The 17,296-nt window shown below is 44.2% G+C and overlaps 1 protein-coding gene across 4 annotated transcripts in view; it reads right to left on the bottom strand.

Annotated features, from left to right (window-relative positions):
• sipa1l2 (signal induced proliferation associated 1 like 2) overlaps window positions 1-17,296 on the bottom strand; it is a 467,180-nt gene that overhangs the window by 344,053 nt on the left and 105,831 nt on the right. For all 4 annotated transcript variants that reach the window (XM_071391253.1, XM_071391254.1, XM_071391255.1 and 1 more), the window contains exon 2: window positions 11,640-11,760. The gene's annotated coding sequence lies outside the window, so the exon portion shown is untranslated. The remainder of the gene's footprint in view (window positions 1-11,639; window positions 11,761-17,296) is intronic.

The raw sequence follows: 17,296 nt of genomic DNA, 5'->3' as shown, positions 1-17,296 counted from the left end.
ACAACGAGGACTCTGAGTCAGCTAACATAAATCTATATAAGTCTGGAACAGTATTGGTACAGGGCAACCCCAAACAGTTTCAGCTGGACTTTCACCTAATCAAAGAATTAGCCCAGCAGGAGAAGCTCTCCCTTGATAAAGATACCCCCACCCCAAGCGGGTCAGACCAGACCTCTTCATCATATAACCCCACAGACGAGCAACCCTCAGCAGACAGTCAACCTCCCAGTACAGAGCACTTCTCCCTCATTGAAATGAAGGATAAATTCACCCAGCTGGAGGTAAGGCAGGTGGAGCTGGAACAGCAGGTGATTACACTCCAGTCAGCACAGACCCAGACAACAGTCCAGCACAACAACCCCTTAACCAGACCAGGAGAGCTGGAGGTGGAGAGAGACATATCTGCACTCTGGACAGTGGTGAGACAACTTCAACAGGAGAAAGAGCAGAAGCAGGAGCAGAACAAAGCACTAGAGGAGAGGATCAGACTGCTGGAGGAGAGGGAGAGGGGGATGGAGGAGAGGATCAGACTGCTGGAGGAGAGGTTGAGGGGGATGGCATGTGACAGAGAACAACCCACTAGGGAGGTGGCCATCCCCACAGAGACGCCAGCAGAACAGCCCACCTCAGCACCGGACAAAAGTCTCGACACCACAGCAGAACAGTCCACACCAGACCCTGACCATAGAGTCAACATCACAGCAGAACAGACAAAAGAAAAAACCCAAGCCCAGCAGCTCTCACCCCCCCTGAGCACCCCCCCTGTCAGCCACCCTGATAGCCCTCCTGACAACCCCCCCACACCCACTGAGAACAAACACAAGACACAGATTGTTCTCCTTATGGACTCAAATGGGAAATATATAGAAGAAAAAAAACTTTTTCCCAAACACAGTGTGTCTAAACTCTGGTGTCCAAACACCCAGCGCGCCCTAGACCTTCTGTCTGAGGACAAACTAGGCTCACCTAGCCACATAATAATACACACAGGCACAAACGACCTGAGAGCAAAGCAGGAAAGGGTGGCCACAGCACTGAAGGGAGTGATTGAAAAAGCTTCTTCTACTTTCCCCAATGCACAAGTGGTTATCTCCACCCTGCTACCACGAAAAGACTTCCACCCTGCTACAATACAGCGGGTAAACGCAAGCATTTCCCGTGACTGTGCCTCAAAACCAAATGTTTTCCTGGCCCACCACTCCACCCTGGACTTGAACAGCCTCTATGACCAGGTCCACCTCTATAAGGCAGCAGTGCCCACCTTTGTCCGGACTCTAAAGGACATCGCTCTCAAACGCAGCCCCAACACTTCACACAGGAGCAACAGATCAATAGACACCCCACCCAGACCAGCGAGACACCCTCCAAGACCTGCAGGACCCCCCCGTGGACCTACACATAGAGGACCCACGCCAAGAGGACTTACATCCAGACCACAGCACCCCCAGACACATCCACACCCCCACCCCAACCAATCAACACCCCCCCACATCAACCATGCCCACACCCCATTTAGGCCCCCTCAGATCTGGTTTACAAGACTTACGAACGGTGAATCTTCTTCTGGGAATAAACAACTCCTTTGACGCAAATGTAACGTCAAACTTCTGCCAGGAGGGTTTGTAGTTGTAAATCAATGGGCTAAGCTTCCCCAAAACTTCAATCAATTACTCATCAAAACACCAGAAAGACCATGTTAATGGTCACATACACATGGTTAGCAGATGTTAATGGTCACATACACATGGTTAGCCGATGTTAATGGTCACATACACATGGTTAGCAGATGTTATTGGTCACATACACATGGTTAGCAGATGTTATTGGTCACATACACATGGTTAGCAGATGTTATTGGTCACATACACATGGTTAGCAGATGTTAATGGTTAATGGTCACATACACATGGTTAACAGATGTTAATGGTCACATACACATGGTTAGCAGATGTCAATGGTCACATACACATGGTTAGCAGATGTTAATGGTCACATACACATGGTTAGCAGATGTTACTGGTCACATACACATGGTTAGCAGATGTTAATGGTCACATACACATGGTTATCAGATGTTATTTGTCACATACACATGGTTAGCAGATGTTATTGGTCAGACCTATGCCACTCCTGCCCACCCCATGCACCCCACCCCCGCAAAGAGAGCATCAACATGGAAGTCACACATACGCCCAGGTAGTGAGCGGGCAAACAGGCCCAACCCCCACTCTTACACTCGCCCAAACCAACGGCATGTACCAGATGCTCAGCAGGCTCTGCTCACACTTACTGGCCTGAGGCCAAACCACACGGCCAACAACATTGGACACTTTATGGAACAAAAAGCCTTCACTATATCATCCTGGAATATCCAAGGCCTGAGGTCATCTGCCTTTGGCCTAAAGAGCAGGAACACGGACTTCACCAAAGAAATCGGTAATGCAGACATTGTCATCCTGCAAGAAACATGGTATAGCGGAGACGGACCCACTGGTTGCCCTCTAGGTTACAGAGAGCTGGTAGTCCCATCCACCAAACTACCAGGTGTGAAACAGGGAAGGGACTCAGGGGGAATGCTAATTTGGTATAGAGCAGACCTAACTCACTCCATTAAATTAATCAAAACAGGAACATTTTACATTTGGCTAGAAATTCAAAAGGAAATTATCTTAACAGAGAAAAATGTCCTCCTGTGTGCTACCTATATCCCCCCACTAGAATCCCCATACTTTAATAAAGACAGCTTCTCCATCCTGGAGGGGGAAATCAATCATTTCCAGGCCCAGGGACATGTATTAGTCTGTGGCGACCTAAATGCCAGAACTGGACAAGAACCTGACACCCTCAGCACACAGGGGGACAAACACCTGCCTGCAGGTGACAGCATTCCCTCCCCCATATGCCCCCCTAGGCACAACTATGACAACATAACCAACAAAAACGGGTCACAACTCCTGCAGCTCTGTCGCACGCTGGGTATGTACATAGTCAATGGTAGGCTTCGAGGGGACTCCTATGGTAGGTTCACCTATAGCTCATCTCTTGGCAGTAGCACTGTAGACTACTTTATCACTGACCTCAACCCAGAGTCTCTCAGAGCGTTCACAGTCAGCCCACTGACACCCCTATCAGACCACAGCAAAATCACAGTCTACTTGAACAGAGCAATACTCAATCATGAGGCATCAAAGCCAAAGGAACTGAGTAACATTAAGAAATGCTATAGATGGAAGGAATGCAGTTTGGAAACCTACCAAAAAACAATTAGGCAACAGCAAATTCAATCCCTTTTAGACAACTTCCTGGGTAAAATGTTCCACTGCAATAGTGAAGGTGTAAACTTGGCAGTAGAAAATCTTAACAGTATATTTGACCTCTCAGCTTCCCTATCAAATCTAAAAATCTCAAATAGAAAACCGAAGAAAATGAACAACAATGACAAATGGTTTGATAAAGAATGCAAAAATCTAAGAAATAAATTGAGGAACCTGTCCAACCAAAAACATAGAGACCCGGAAAACCTGAGTCTACGCCTTCACTATGGCGAATCACTAAAACAATACAGAAATGCACTACGGAAAAAGAAGGAACAGCACGTCAGAAATCAGCTCAATGTAATTGAAGACTCCATAGACTCTAACCAATTCTGGGAAAATTGGAAAACACTAAACAAACAACAACACGAAGAATTATCTATCCAAAATGGAGATGTATGGGTAAACCACTTCTCCAATCTTTTTGGCTCTATAACAAAGAATAAAGAACAAAAACATATACATGATCAAATACAAATCCTAGAATCAACTATTAAAGACTACCAGAACCCATTGGATTCTCCAATTACCTTGAATGAGTTACAGGACAAAATAAAAACCCTCAAACCCAAAAAGGCCTGTGGTGTTGATGGTATCCTTAATGAAATGATCAAATATACAGACAACAAATTCCAATTGGCTATACTAAAACTCTTTAACATCGTCCTTAGCTCTGGCATCTTCCCCAATATTTGGAACCAAGGACTGATCACCCCAATCCACAAAAGTGGAGACAAATTTGACCCCAATAACTACCGTGGAATATGCGTCAACAGTAACCTTGGGAAAATACTCTGCATTATCATTAACAGCAGACTCGTACATTTCCTCAATGAAAACAATGTACTGAGCAAATGTCAAATTGGCTTTTTACCAAATTACCGTACAACAGACCATGTATTCACCCTACACACCCTAATTGACAACCAAACAAACCAAAACAAAGGCAAAGTCTTCTCATGCTTTGTTGATTTCAAAAAAGCCTTCGACTCAATTTGGCATGAGGGTCTGCTATACAAATTGATGGAAAGTGGTGTTGGGGGTAAAACATACGACATTATAAAATCCATGTACACAAACAACAAGTGTGCGGTTAAAATTGGCAAAAAACACACACATTTCTTCACACAGGGTCGTGGGGTGAGACAGGGATGCAGCTTAAGCCCCACCCTCTTCAACATATATATCAACGAATTGGCGCGGGCACTAGAACAGTCTGCAGCACCCGGTCTCACCCTACTAGAATCCGAAGTCAAATGTCTACTGTTTGCTGATGATCTGGTGCTTCTGTCACCAACCAAGGAGGGCCTACAGCAGCACCTAGATCTTCTGCACAGATTCTGTCAGACCTGGGCCCTGACAGTAAATCTCAGTAAGACCAAAATAATGGTGTTCCAAAAAAGGTCCAGTCACCAGGACCACAAATTCCATCTAGACACCGTTGCCCTAGAGCACACAAAAAACTATACATACCTCGGCCTAAACATCAGCACCACAGGTAACTTCCACAAAGCTGTGAACGATCTGAGAGACAAGGCAAGAAGGGCCTTCTATGCCATCAAAAGGAACATAAATTTCAACATACCAATTAGGATCTGGCTAAAAATACTTGAATCAGTCATAGAGCCCATTGACCTTTATGGTTGTGAGGTCTTGGGTCCGCTCACCAACCAAGATTTCACAAAATGGGACAAACACCAAATTGAGACTCTGCATGCAGAATTCTGCAAAAATATCCTCCGTGTACAACGTAGAACACCAAATAATGCATGCAGAGCAGAATTAGGCCGATACCCACTAATTATCAAAATCCAGAAAAGAGCCGTTAAATTCTACAACCACCTAAAAGGAAGCGATTCCCAAACCTTCCATAACAAAGCCATCACCTACAGAGAGATGAACCTGGAGAAGAGTCCCCTAAGCAAGCTGGTCCTAGGGCTCTGTTCACAAACACAAACACACCCCACAGAGCCCCAGGACAACAGCACAATTAGACCCAACCAAATCATGAGAAAACAAAAAGATAATTACTTGACACATTGGAAAGAATTAACAAAAAAACAGAGCAAACTAGAATGCTATTTGGCCCTAAACAGAGAGTACACAGTGGCAGAATACCTGACCACTGTGACTGACCCAAACTTAAGGAAAGCTTTGACTATGTACAGACTCAGTGAGCATAGCCTTGCTATTGAGAAAGGCCGCCGTAGGCAGACATGGCTCTCAAGAGAAGACAGGCTATGTGCTCACTGCCCACAAAATGAGGTGGAAACTGAGCTGCACTTCCTAACCTCCTGCCCAATGTATGACCATATTAGAGAGACATATTTCCCTCAGATTACACAGATCCACAAAGAATTCGAAAACAAATCCAATTTTGATAAACTCCCATATCTACTGGGTGAAATTCCACAGTGTGCCATCACAGCAGCAAGATTTGTGACCTGTTGCCACAAGAAAAGGGCAACCAGTGAAGAACAAACACCACTGTAAATACAACCCATATTTATGTTTATTTATTTTAACTTGTGTGCTTTAACCATTTGTACATTGTTACAACACTGCATATATATAATATGACATTTGTAATGTCTTTATTGTTTTGAAACTTCTGTATGTGTAATGTTTACTGTTCATTTTTATTGTTTATTTGACTTTTGTATATTACCTACCTCACTTGCTTTGGCAATGTTAACACATGTTTCCCATGCCAATAAAGCCCCTTGAATTGAATTGAATTGAATTGAGAGAGAGAGAGAGAGAGAGAGAGAGAGAGAGAGAGAGAGAGAGAGAGAGAGAGAGAGAGAGAGAGAGAGAGAGAGAGAGAGAGAGAGAGAGAGAGAGAGACAGAGAAAGAAAGAGAGAGAGAGAGAGAGAGAGAGAGAGAGAGAGAGAGAGAGAGAGAGAGAGAGAGAGAGAGAGAGAGAGAGAGAGAGAGAGAGAGAGAGAGAGAGAGACAGAGAAAGAAGAGAGAGAGAGAGAGAGAGAGAGAGAGAGAGAGAGAGAGAGAGAGAGAGAGAGAGAGAGAGAGAGAGAGAGAGAGAGAGAGAGAGAGAGAGAGAGAGAGAGAGAGAGAGAGATAGAGATGAGACAGAGAGAGAGAGAGAGAGATGAGATGAGAGAGAGAGAGAGAGAGAGAGAGAGAGAGAGAGAGAGAGAGAGAGAGAGAGAGAGAGAGAGAGAGAGAGAGAGAGAGAGAGAGAGAGAGAGAGAGAGAGAGAGAGAGAGAGATGAGACAGAGAGAGAGAGAGACAGAGAGATGAGACAGAGATAGAGATGAGACAGAGAGAGAGAGTGAGGGAGAGACAGAGAGAGGGATAGAGAGAGAGATGGAGATGAGACAGAGAGAGAGAGTGAGGGAGAGAGACAGAGAGATGAAAGCATTACAGTGAATGAAGGAGAAATAGACCACTAGAATGATTTAGTTCACTTCTCAGGGGCAGAGTAGGAGAGAGGAGGGACACTGACCAGAGGAGAAGAGGAGAGGAGAGGACAGAGGATGGGACACTGACCAGAGGAGAAGAGGAGAGGAGAGGACAGAGGATGGGACACTGACCAGAGGAGAAGAGGAGAGGAGAGGACAGAGGATGGGACACTGACCAGAGGAGAAGAGGAGAGGAGAGGACAGAGGATGGGACACTGACCAGAGGAGAAGAGGAGAGGAGAGGAGAGAGGATGGGACACTGACCAGAGGAGAAGAGGAGAGGAGAGGACAGAGGATGGGACACTGACCAGAGGAGAAGAGGAGAGGAGAGGACAGAGGATGGGACACTGACCAGAGGAGAAGAGGAGAGGAGAGGACAGAGGATGGGACACTGACCAGAGGAGAAGAGGAGAGGAGAGGACAGAGGATGGGACACTGACCAGAGGAGAAGAGGAGAGGAGAGGAGAGAGGAGGGACACTGACCAGAGGAGAAGAGGAGAGGAGAGGACAGAGGATGGGACACTGACCAGAGGAGAAGAGGAGAGGAGAGGACAGAGGATGGGACACTGACCAGAGGAGAAGAGGAGAGGAGAGGACAGAGGATGGGACACTGACCAGAGGAGAAGAGGAGAGGAGAGGACAGAGGATGGGACACTGACCAGAGGAGAAGAGGAGAGGAGAGGACAGAGGATGGGACACTGACCAGAGGAGAAGAGGAGAGGAGAGGACAGAGGATGGGACACTGACCAGAGGAGAAGAGGAGAGGAGAGGACAGAGGATGGGACACTGACCAGAGGAGAAGAGGAGAGGAGAGGACAGAGGATGGGACACTGACCAGAGGAGAAGAGGAGAGGAGAGGACAGAGGATGGGACACTGACCAGAGGAGAAGAGGAGAGGAGAGGACAGAGGATGGGACACTGACCAGAGGAGGAGAGGAGAGAAGAGAGGCGGCATACTGACCAGATGAGAGGAGAGAAGAGAAGAGAGGAGAGAGGAGGGACACTGGCCAGTGGAGGGGAGGAGTGGAGAGAGGAGAGAGGAGGAACACAGACCAAACTAGCTATCTCTAAACTCTGTCACGGCTCCTGTTTGAACACAGTTATTTATTGTAGTGGTCTTATCTACTGTAGACCAGGGCCCTGGGCCAGCCTTAGGCCTGCTGTCCCAGGGTGAGGGAGGCTCCCACCTAGGGCTGCACACACTAACACAGTCACACTGGCACAGTCACACTAACACAGTCACGCTGGCACAGTCACACTAACACAGTCACACTGGCACAGTCACACTGGCACTGACATAGTCACACTGACACAGTCACGCTGGCACAGTCACACTGACACAGTCACGCTGGCACAGTCACACTGACACAGCGGTATTGTCCTTCAACTTTCTGTCCCTTCATCAAGCTAAATCCAGGCTGGTATAATTAAAGAGACAGTAGGCCTGGGAACAGAGAAAGGCCATCAGGACCAGGACTAAGAGCAACACAAAGGAAACACTGAAACGTGTAGTGAGTGAGCTACATTCTACCAAGCTGACGCAGGCAGGCCGTATCGTCCCAACCTGTTGTGGTGTGCTAACGTACACGATTAGATTTGATTCTAAACTTTCCATGTCGATATGAAAGCTTGTATGTTTAATTTCCTGCTCTCACATTGAGATTTGTGGTTGCAAGTATGATTCGCAAATGTGTAATTTAATTTTACAATCCTGTATCATGATTTGCAAATGTGTCATTTAATTTTGCCAGCTTGTATCATGATGTAACAACGGTCATGAAGTTATAACTTGACATTTGAATAAATTCAATACGATTTTCAAACATGCAACTTAATTTGAGGATGAATGCAACTGATTTACAAGACTTACGAACGGTGAATCTTCTTCTGGGAATAAACAACTCCTTTGACGCAAATGTAACGTCAAACTTCTGCCAGGAGGGTTTGTAGTTGTAAATCAATGGGCTAAGCTTCCCCAAAACTTCAATCAATTACTCATCAAAACACCAGAAAGACCATGTTAATGGTCACATACACATGGTTAGCAGATGTTATTGGTCACATACACATGGTTAGCAGATGTTATTGGTCACATGGTTAGCAGATGTTATTGGTCACATACACATGGTTATCAGATGTTATTGGTCACATACACATGGTTATCAGATGTTATTGGTCACATACACATGGTTAGCAGATGTTATTGGTCACATACACATGGTTAGCAGATGTTAATGGTCACATACACATGGTTAACAGATGTTAATGGTCACATACACATGGTTAGCAGATGTCAATGGTCACATACACATGGTTAGCAGATGTTAATGGTCACATACACATGGTTAGCAGATGTCAATGGTCACATACACATGGTTAGCAGATGTTAATGGTCACATACACATGGTTAGCAGATGTTAATGGTCACATACACATGGTTAGCAGATGTTAATGCGAGTGTAGTGAAATGCTTGTGCTTCTAGTTCCGACCGTGCATTAATATCTAACAAGTCATCTAACAATTCCACAACAACTACCTAATACACACAAGTGTAAAGGGATGAATAAGAATATGTACATATAAATATATGGATGAGCGATGGCCAAACGGCATAGGCAAGATGCAGTAGATGGTATCGAGTACAGTATATACATATGAGATGAGTAATGTAGGGTATGTAAACATATGAAAGTGGCATTGTTTAAAGTGGCTAGTGATACATTTATTACATCCAATTATGAATTATTAAAGTGGCTGGAGTTGAGTCAGTATGTTGGCAGCGGCCGCTAAATGTTAGTGGTGGCTGTTTAACAGTCTGATGGCCTTGAGATAAAAGCTGTTTTTCAGTCTCTCGGTCCCTGCTTTGATGCACCTGTACTGACCTCGCCTTCTGGATGATAGCGGGGTGAACAGGCAGTGGCCGATGTGAAATGGCTAGCTAGTTAGCGGTGGTGTGCGCTAATAGCGTTTCAATCGGTGACGTCACTCGCTCTGAGACCTTGAAGTAGTTGTTCCCTTTGCTCTGCAAGGGCCGCGGCTTTTGTGGAGTGATGGGTAACGATGCTCCGTGGGTGTCAGTTGTTGTGTGCTATTGAGAAAGGCCGCCGTAGGCAGACCTGGCTCTCAAGAGAAGACAGGCTATGTGCTCACTGCCCACAACATGAGGTGGAAACTGAGCTGCTGTCACGTTCTGACCCTGGTTCTTTTGTTATTTCTTTGTTTTAGTATGGTCAGGGCGTGAGTTGGGTGGGTTATCTATGTTTTGTGTTTCTATGTTGGGTTGGCCTGATATGGTTCTCAATCAGAGGCAGGTGTTAGTCATTGTCTCTGATTGGGAACCATATTTAGGGAGCCTGTTTTCTGTTGTGTTTTGTGGGTGGTTGTCTTCCGTGTCAGTGTTTGTTCACGTTACAGGACTGTTTCGGTTTTCTTATCTTTGCACTTTGTTATTTTTGTATTGTTGTCGTGTTATAATACGGACACTTACCACGCTGCGCATTGGTCTGACATTTCTTACTCCTCGTTAGATGAGGAGGACGAATTCCGTTACACCTGCACGTCCTAACCTCCTTCCAAATGTATGACCATATTAGAGACACATATTTCCCTCAGATTACACAGACCCACAAAGAATTAGAAAACTAAGCCAATTTTGATAAGCTCCCATATCTACTGGGTGAAATACCACAGTGTGACATCACAGCAGAAATATTTGTGACCTGTTGCCACAAGAAAAGGTCAACCAGTGAAGAACAAACACCAATATAAATACAACCCATATTTATGTTTATCTATTTTCCCTTTTGTATTTTAGCTATTTGCACATCGTTACAACACTGTATATATATATAATATGAAACTCTGTAATGTTTACTGTTCCTTTTGTTTATTATCTATTTCACTTGTTTTGTAAACATGTTGTATTTTTCCCAATAAAGCTCTTTGAATTGAATTGAAATTAATTGAGAAAGCACAACTACTAACATCTAACTATCTACTAACTACTGTATCTGTTATAAAAAGGGAGTGACAGAGGTTACTGTGAGGGGGAAGTGTCTCTGTTTCCCTCCCTCCCTCCCTCCACTTATCCTTCTCAACATCTCAGGTCAGTCAAAGTCCACATCGTCAAATGATGAAGAACATGGTTGGGGGGTTATGGGGGCCTGAGAGCTGTGTGTGACACTGTGATAGCTGGACAACACAGGGTGACTAACTTACTCACACATGCTGACCTACACATCACCCCCTGGATGTGTCACCTCAGACCATCCTCTTCATCATCTCTCACACTTTCTTTACAGGCTTTGTTGTTTCTGGCTTTTCTCACTATAATGACAGAAAGTTGGCAGGAGAGTGATATTTTGTATTCTTAGGCAGCAGCTGTCAGATCCACAACAGACAGACAGACAGACAGACAGACAGACAGACAGACAGACAGACAGACAGACAGACAGACAGACAGACAGACAGACAGACAGACAGACAGACAGACAGACAGACAGACAGACAGACAGACCATCTCTACCTTCAGCCTCTGACTGCCTAGAAACTACATGCCTTTAACTGGCTTTGACTCCATCTGTCTGGCTCCAATCTGGGTCCAGTAATCACACACACAGGCAGCCAGAAACCCTCAAAGGACAGTTAGAGTTAGGCTAGATTAAAACAGCATTTGATTAAAGTCAAGCCAAAGACTGAGGTTTTGCTTCATAACTTGTCCTATTATGTTAAACAAGCATGCCAAGGTGTTGTTGAACACTTCACGTCAACACATCCAGTGTTTGATTTGAACTGAAATAAGGGCCGGCACTGTTTATATTTAGGTACAGGAGCAACACAATGTTGTTGAGTTAATATTCACTCAAGTTAAGCGCTGAACATGTAGATTCTCCATTCCTACCTGATCAGAGAAGTAAGACTTCCCCCGGTCAGTAGTATCCTAGCTCTCTTTCCACAGATCTGTGTGTCCCAGCGTGACAGTGACATGATGCTCCTCCAGCTGCTGCTTATCCATCACACACCTGTTGATAAGAAACCTCAGTGAGAATCCAAAAGACACCAACAAGAGAAAAAGTCCCTCCGCACACTGAAAACAATACAGCCCTCCTTTCACTCCTCATTCATTCTGTTTGAAGAGAGAGAGAGAGAGAGAAAGAGAGAGAGAGAGAGAGAGAGAAAGAGAGAGAGGGAGACAGAGACAGAGACAGAGACAGAGACAGAGAGAGAGACAGAGAGAGAGTAAAAGAAGAGGAGGAGGAAGAGAGAGAGAGAGAGAGAGAGAGAGAGAGAGAGAGAGAGAGAGAGAGAGAGAGAGAGAGAGAGAGAGAGAGAGAGAGAGAGAGAGAGAGAGATAGATAGGGGGATATATTAAAAGAGGGAGAGAGAGTAGATCATTCTACTCTGCTGACTCGTACATTTTCCACAGTGAAAACAATGTACTGAGCAACTGTCAAACAGGCTTTTTACCAAATAACAGCAAGACAGACCACGCATTCACCCTGCACACCCTAATTGACAAAAATACAAACCAAAACATAGGCAAAGTCTTCTAATGCCTTCCTGATTTCAAAACATCTTTTGACTCAATTTGGCATGAGTGTGAGGTTAAAATTGGCAAATAACACACATTTCTTTCCACATGGCCGTGGGATGAGACAGGGATGCAGATTGAGCCCTACCCTATTCAACATATACAGTTGAAGTCGGAAGTTTACATACACCTTAGCCAAATACATTTAAACTCAGTTTTTCACAATTCCTGACATTTAATCCTAGTAAAAATACCCTGTTTTAGGTCAGTTAGGATCACCACTTTATTTTAAGAATGTGAAATGTCAGAATAATAGTAGAGAAAATTATTTATTTCAGCTTTTATTTCTTTCATCACATTCCCAGTGGGTCAGAAGTTTACATACACTCAACTCATATTTGGTAGCATTGCCTTGCGTCAAATGTCTTTGCCGTGGGTCAAACTTGGGTCAAATGTTTCGGGCAGCCTTCCACAAGCTTCCCACAGTAAGTTGGGTGCATTTTCGCCCATTCCTACTTACAGAGCTGGGTATAACTGAGTCAGGTTTGTCGGCCTCCTTGCTCGCACACATATTGCTCGCGCACATATCCTTGCTTGCACACATATTGGCAGGCAAAATCCTGAGTTGAAATCAAAACAGGAAGTCAGAAATCTATATACACCATCAAAAGGAACATAAAATTTGACAAACCAATTAGGATCTGGCTAAAAAAACTTGAATCAGTTATAGAACCCATTGACCTTTATGGTTGTGAGGTCTGGGGTCCGCTCACCAACCAAAAAGTCACAAAATGGTATAAAACCAAATTGAAACTCGGCATGCAGAATTCTGCTAAAATATCCTCAGTGTACAACGTAGAACACCAAATAATGCATACACAGCAGAATTAGGCCGATACCCGCGAATTATCAAAATCCAGGAAAAAGCCGTTAAATTCTACAACCACCTAAAATGAAGTAATTCCAAACCTTCCATAAAGCCATCACCTACAGAGAGATGAACCTGGAGAAGAGTCCCCTAAGCAAGCTGGTCCTGGAGCTCTGTTCACAAACACAAACACAACCCACAGAGCCCCAGGACAGTAACACAATTAGACCCAACCAAATCATGAGAAAACAAAAAGATAATTACTTGAGATTGGAAAGAATCAACGAAAAAACAGAGCAAACTAGAATGCTATTTGGCCCTAAACAGAGAGTACACAGTGGCAGAATACCTGACCACTGTGACTGACCCAAACTTAAGGAAAGCTTTGACTATGTACAGACTCAGTGAGCATAGCCTTGCTATTGAGAAAGGCCGTCGTAGGCAGACCTGGCTCTCAAGAGAAGACAGGCTATGTGCTCACTGCCCACAACATGAGGTGGAAACTGAGCTGCATTTCCTAACCTCCTGACAAATGTATGACCATATTAGAGACACCTATTTCCCTCAGATTACACAGACTCACAAAGAATTAGAAAACTAATCTAACACTGAGCTATATAGACTATAGTTTATAAACTGAAAACTAATCTAAACTCCCATATCTACTGGGTGAAATATCACAGTGTTTCATCACAGCAGCAAGATGTGTGACCTTTTGTCACAAGAAAAGACAATCGATGAAGAACAAACACCATTGTAAATACAACCCATATTTATGTTGCTTTATTTTCCCTTTTGTAATTTAACTACTTGCACATCGTTACAACACCATATATATATATATAATATGACATTTGAAATGTCTCTATTCCTTTGGAACTTTTGTGAGTGTATGTTTACTGTTCATTTTTATTGTTTATTTCACTTTAGTTTATTATCTATTTCACTTGACATTGAAGAGAGAGAGATAGAGGTAGTGAAAGTGAAAGTGACAGCAGTCATTCTGCTGAAATGCATACAGCTGCTGCCCTAATGTCCCTCTACCTCCCTCTTTCCTCCTTCCCCTCTCCAACTGTGACCAACAGCATCATTAGCATATGTTAGGGAAAAGAGGGACTGTGTGTGTCAGGGGTCCAGATCGTGACATTGAGCCTAATCAGTCTAACAGGACAGAAGAAAAACGTTTGTTTCTGGAAAAAAAAGCAGGGTTCCACCTCATGACTGTGAATTCTGTGTAATGGCTGCTATGGTGGCAGGAGCAGCAGGACATACAGGAATCCCCTGGAACAGGGTCCCATGAGGTTCCCAGGAGGTAACACTGAGCTATAGAGACTATAGTATACAAACTGAAGTCCCAGGAGGTAACACTGAGCTATAGAGACTATAGTATATAAACTGAAGTCCCAGAAGGTAACACTGAGCTATAGAGACTATAGTATATAAACTGAAGTCCCAGGAGGTAACACTGAGCTATATAGACTATAGTATATAAACTGAAGTCCCAGGAGGTAACACTGAGCTATATAGACTATAGTATATAAACTGAAGTCCCAGGAGGTAACACTGAGCTATAGAGACTATAGTATATAAACTGAAGTCCCAGGAGGTAACACTGAGCTATATAGACTATAGTATATAAACTGAAGTCCCAGGAGGTAACACTGAGCTATATAGACTATAGTATATAAACTGAAGTCCCAGGAGGTAACACTGAGCTATATAGACTATAGTATATAAACTGAAGTCCCAGGAGGTAACACTGAGCTATATAGACTATAGTATATAAACTGAAGTCCCAGGAGGTAACACTGAGCTATATAGACTATAGTATATAAACTGAAGTCCCAGGAGGTAACACTGAGCTATATAGACTATAGTATATAAACTGAAGTCCCAGAAGGTAACACTGAGCTATAGAGACTATAGTATATAAACTGAAGTCCCAGAAGGTAACACTGAGCTATATAGACTATAGTATATAAACTGAAGTCCCAGAAGGTAACACTGAGCTATAGAGACTATAGTATATAAACTGAAGTCCCAGGAGGTAACACTGAGCTATATAGACTATAGTATATAAACTGAAGTCCCAGAAGGTAACACTGAGCTATATAGACTATAGTATATAAACTGAAGTCCCAGAAGGTAACACTGAGCTATATAGACTATAGTATATAAACTGAAGTCCCAGGAGGTAACACTGAGCTATATAGACTATAGTATATAAACTGAAGTCCCAGAAGGTAACACTGAGCTATAGAGACTATAGTATATAAACTGAAGTCCCAGGAGGTAACACTGAGCTATATAGACTATAGTATATAAACTGAAGTCCCAGAAGGTAACACTGAGCTATAGAGACTATAGTATATAAACTGAAGTCCCAGGAGGTAACACTGAGCTATATAGACTATAGTATATAAACTGAAGTCCCAGGAGGTAACACTGAGCTATAGAGACTATAGTATATAAACTGAAGTCCCAGGAGGTAACACTGAGCTATATAGACTATAGTATATAAACTGAAGTCCCAGAAGGTAACACTGAGCTATATAGACTATAGTATATAAACTGAAGTCCCAGGAGGTAACACTGAGCTATATAGACTATAGTATATAAACTGAAGTCCCAGAAGGTAACACTGAGCTATATAGACTATAGTATATAAACTGAAGTCCCAGAAGGTAACACTGAGCTATATAGACTATAGTATATAAACTGAAGTCCCAGGAGGTAACACTGAGCTATATAGACTATAGTATATAAACTGAAGTCCCAGGAGGTAACACTGAGCTATAGAGACTATTGTATATAAACTGAAGTCCCAGAAGGTAACACTGAGCGATAGAGACTACTCTGTCAGTATGGGGGCTCTGCTGCTGAGGAAGAGAGGAGGGTGAGAGGCAGAGAGCAGTATGGGGGCTTTGCTGCTGAGGAAGAGAGGAGGGTGAGAGGCAGAGAGCAGTATGGGGTCTCTGCTGCTGGGGAAGAGAGGAGGGTGAGAGGCAGAGAGCAGTATGGGGGTTCTGCTGCTGAGGAAGAGAGGAGGGTGAGAGACAGAGAGCAGTATGGGGGTTCTGCTGCTGAGGAAGACAGGAGGGTGAGAGACAGAGAGCAGTATGGGGTCTCTGCTGCTGAGGAAGAGAGGAGGGTGAGAGACAGAGAGCAGTATGGGGGCTCTGCTGCTGAGGAAGAGAGGAGGGTGAGAGGCAGAGAGCAGTATGGGGTCTCTGCTGCTGAGGAAGAGAGGAGGGTGAGAGGGAGAGAGAAGATAGGGAGAGAGGAGGGTGAGAGAGGGAGACAGTGAAGGAAACGAGTGGAAGATGACATTGGAAACCATACTGGTACCAGTCCCAAACCAACCGTTGGCCAGCTAATGCCCATGGAGAAACTGTACCTGAGGGCCAAGTTGGGCCGGCTAACTTTTTTTATATAGACCTGCCCCAGCTAACCAAAATTGGTTCTGTGAAAGTCCCTAGAACATTAGTTAGGTTGCGGAAAATGTCATAACACAAAAACTCTCCAGTCGTGCTGATAATTATAGAATGTTGGTATAAAACTTTCACCTGATTTTGTAAGAATGTTCTTAAAACACATTATGTTGGTTCTTTAAAGGTTCCCAACATGTTTTGTTAGGTTGTGGGAACAGTCTGGTGAGAACGTTGTGGGGACATCACAAAATATATGTTCCCAAAACAAAAACTGTCCAGTTGTGCAGTACACATCACCGACAAACTGAAATGGTCCACCCACACAGACAGCGTGGTGAAGAAGGTGTAACAGCGCCTCTTCAACCCCAGGAGGCTGAAGAAATTTGGCTTGGCACCTAAAACCCTCACAAACGTTTACAGATACACAATTGAGAGCATCCTGTCGGCGCGTGTCACCGCCTGGTATGGCAACTGCACTGCTCTCAACCGCAGGGCTCTCCAAAGGGGGGTGAGGTCTGCCCAACGCATCACCGGGTGCAAACTACCTGCCCTCCAGGACACCTACACCACCTGATGTCACAGGAAGGCCATAAATATCATCAAGGACATCAACCACCCGAGCCACTGCCTGTTCCCCCCGCTATCATCCAGAAGGCGAGGTCAGTACAGGTGCATCAAAGCTGGGACCGAGAGAATGAAAAACAGCTTCTATCTCAATGCCATCAGAC

This window comes from Salvelinus alpinus, chromosome 3 (genome assembly GCF_045679555.1).
Source record: "Salvelinus alpinus chromosome 3, SLU_Salpinus.1, whole genome shotgun sequence".
Taxonomy (NCBI): Eukaryota; Metazoa; Chordata; class Actinopteri; order Salmoniformes; family Salmonidae; genus Salvelinus; species Salvelinus alpinus.
The sequence above is the reverse complement of the archived record's forward strand: the minus strand, read 5'-3'. Positions and strand labels throughout refer to the sequence as shown.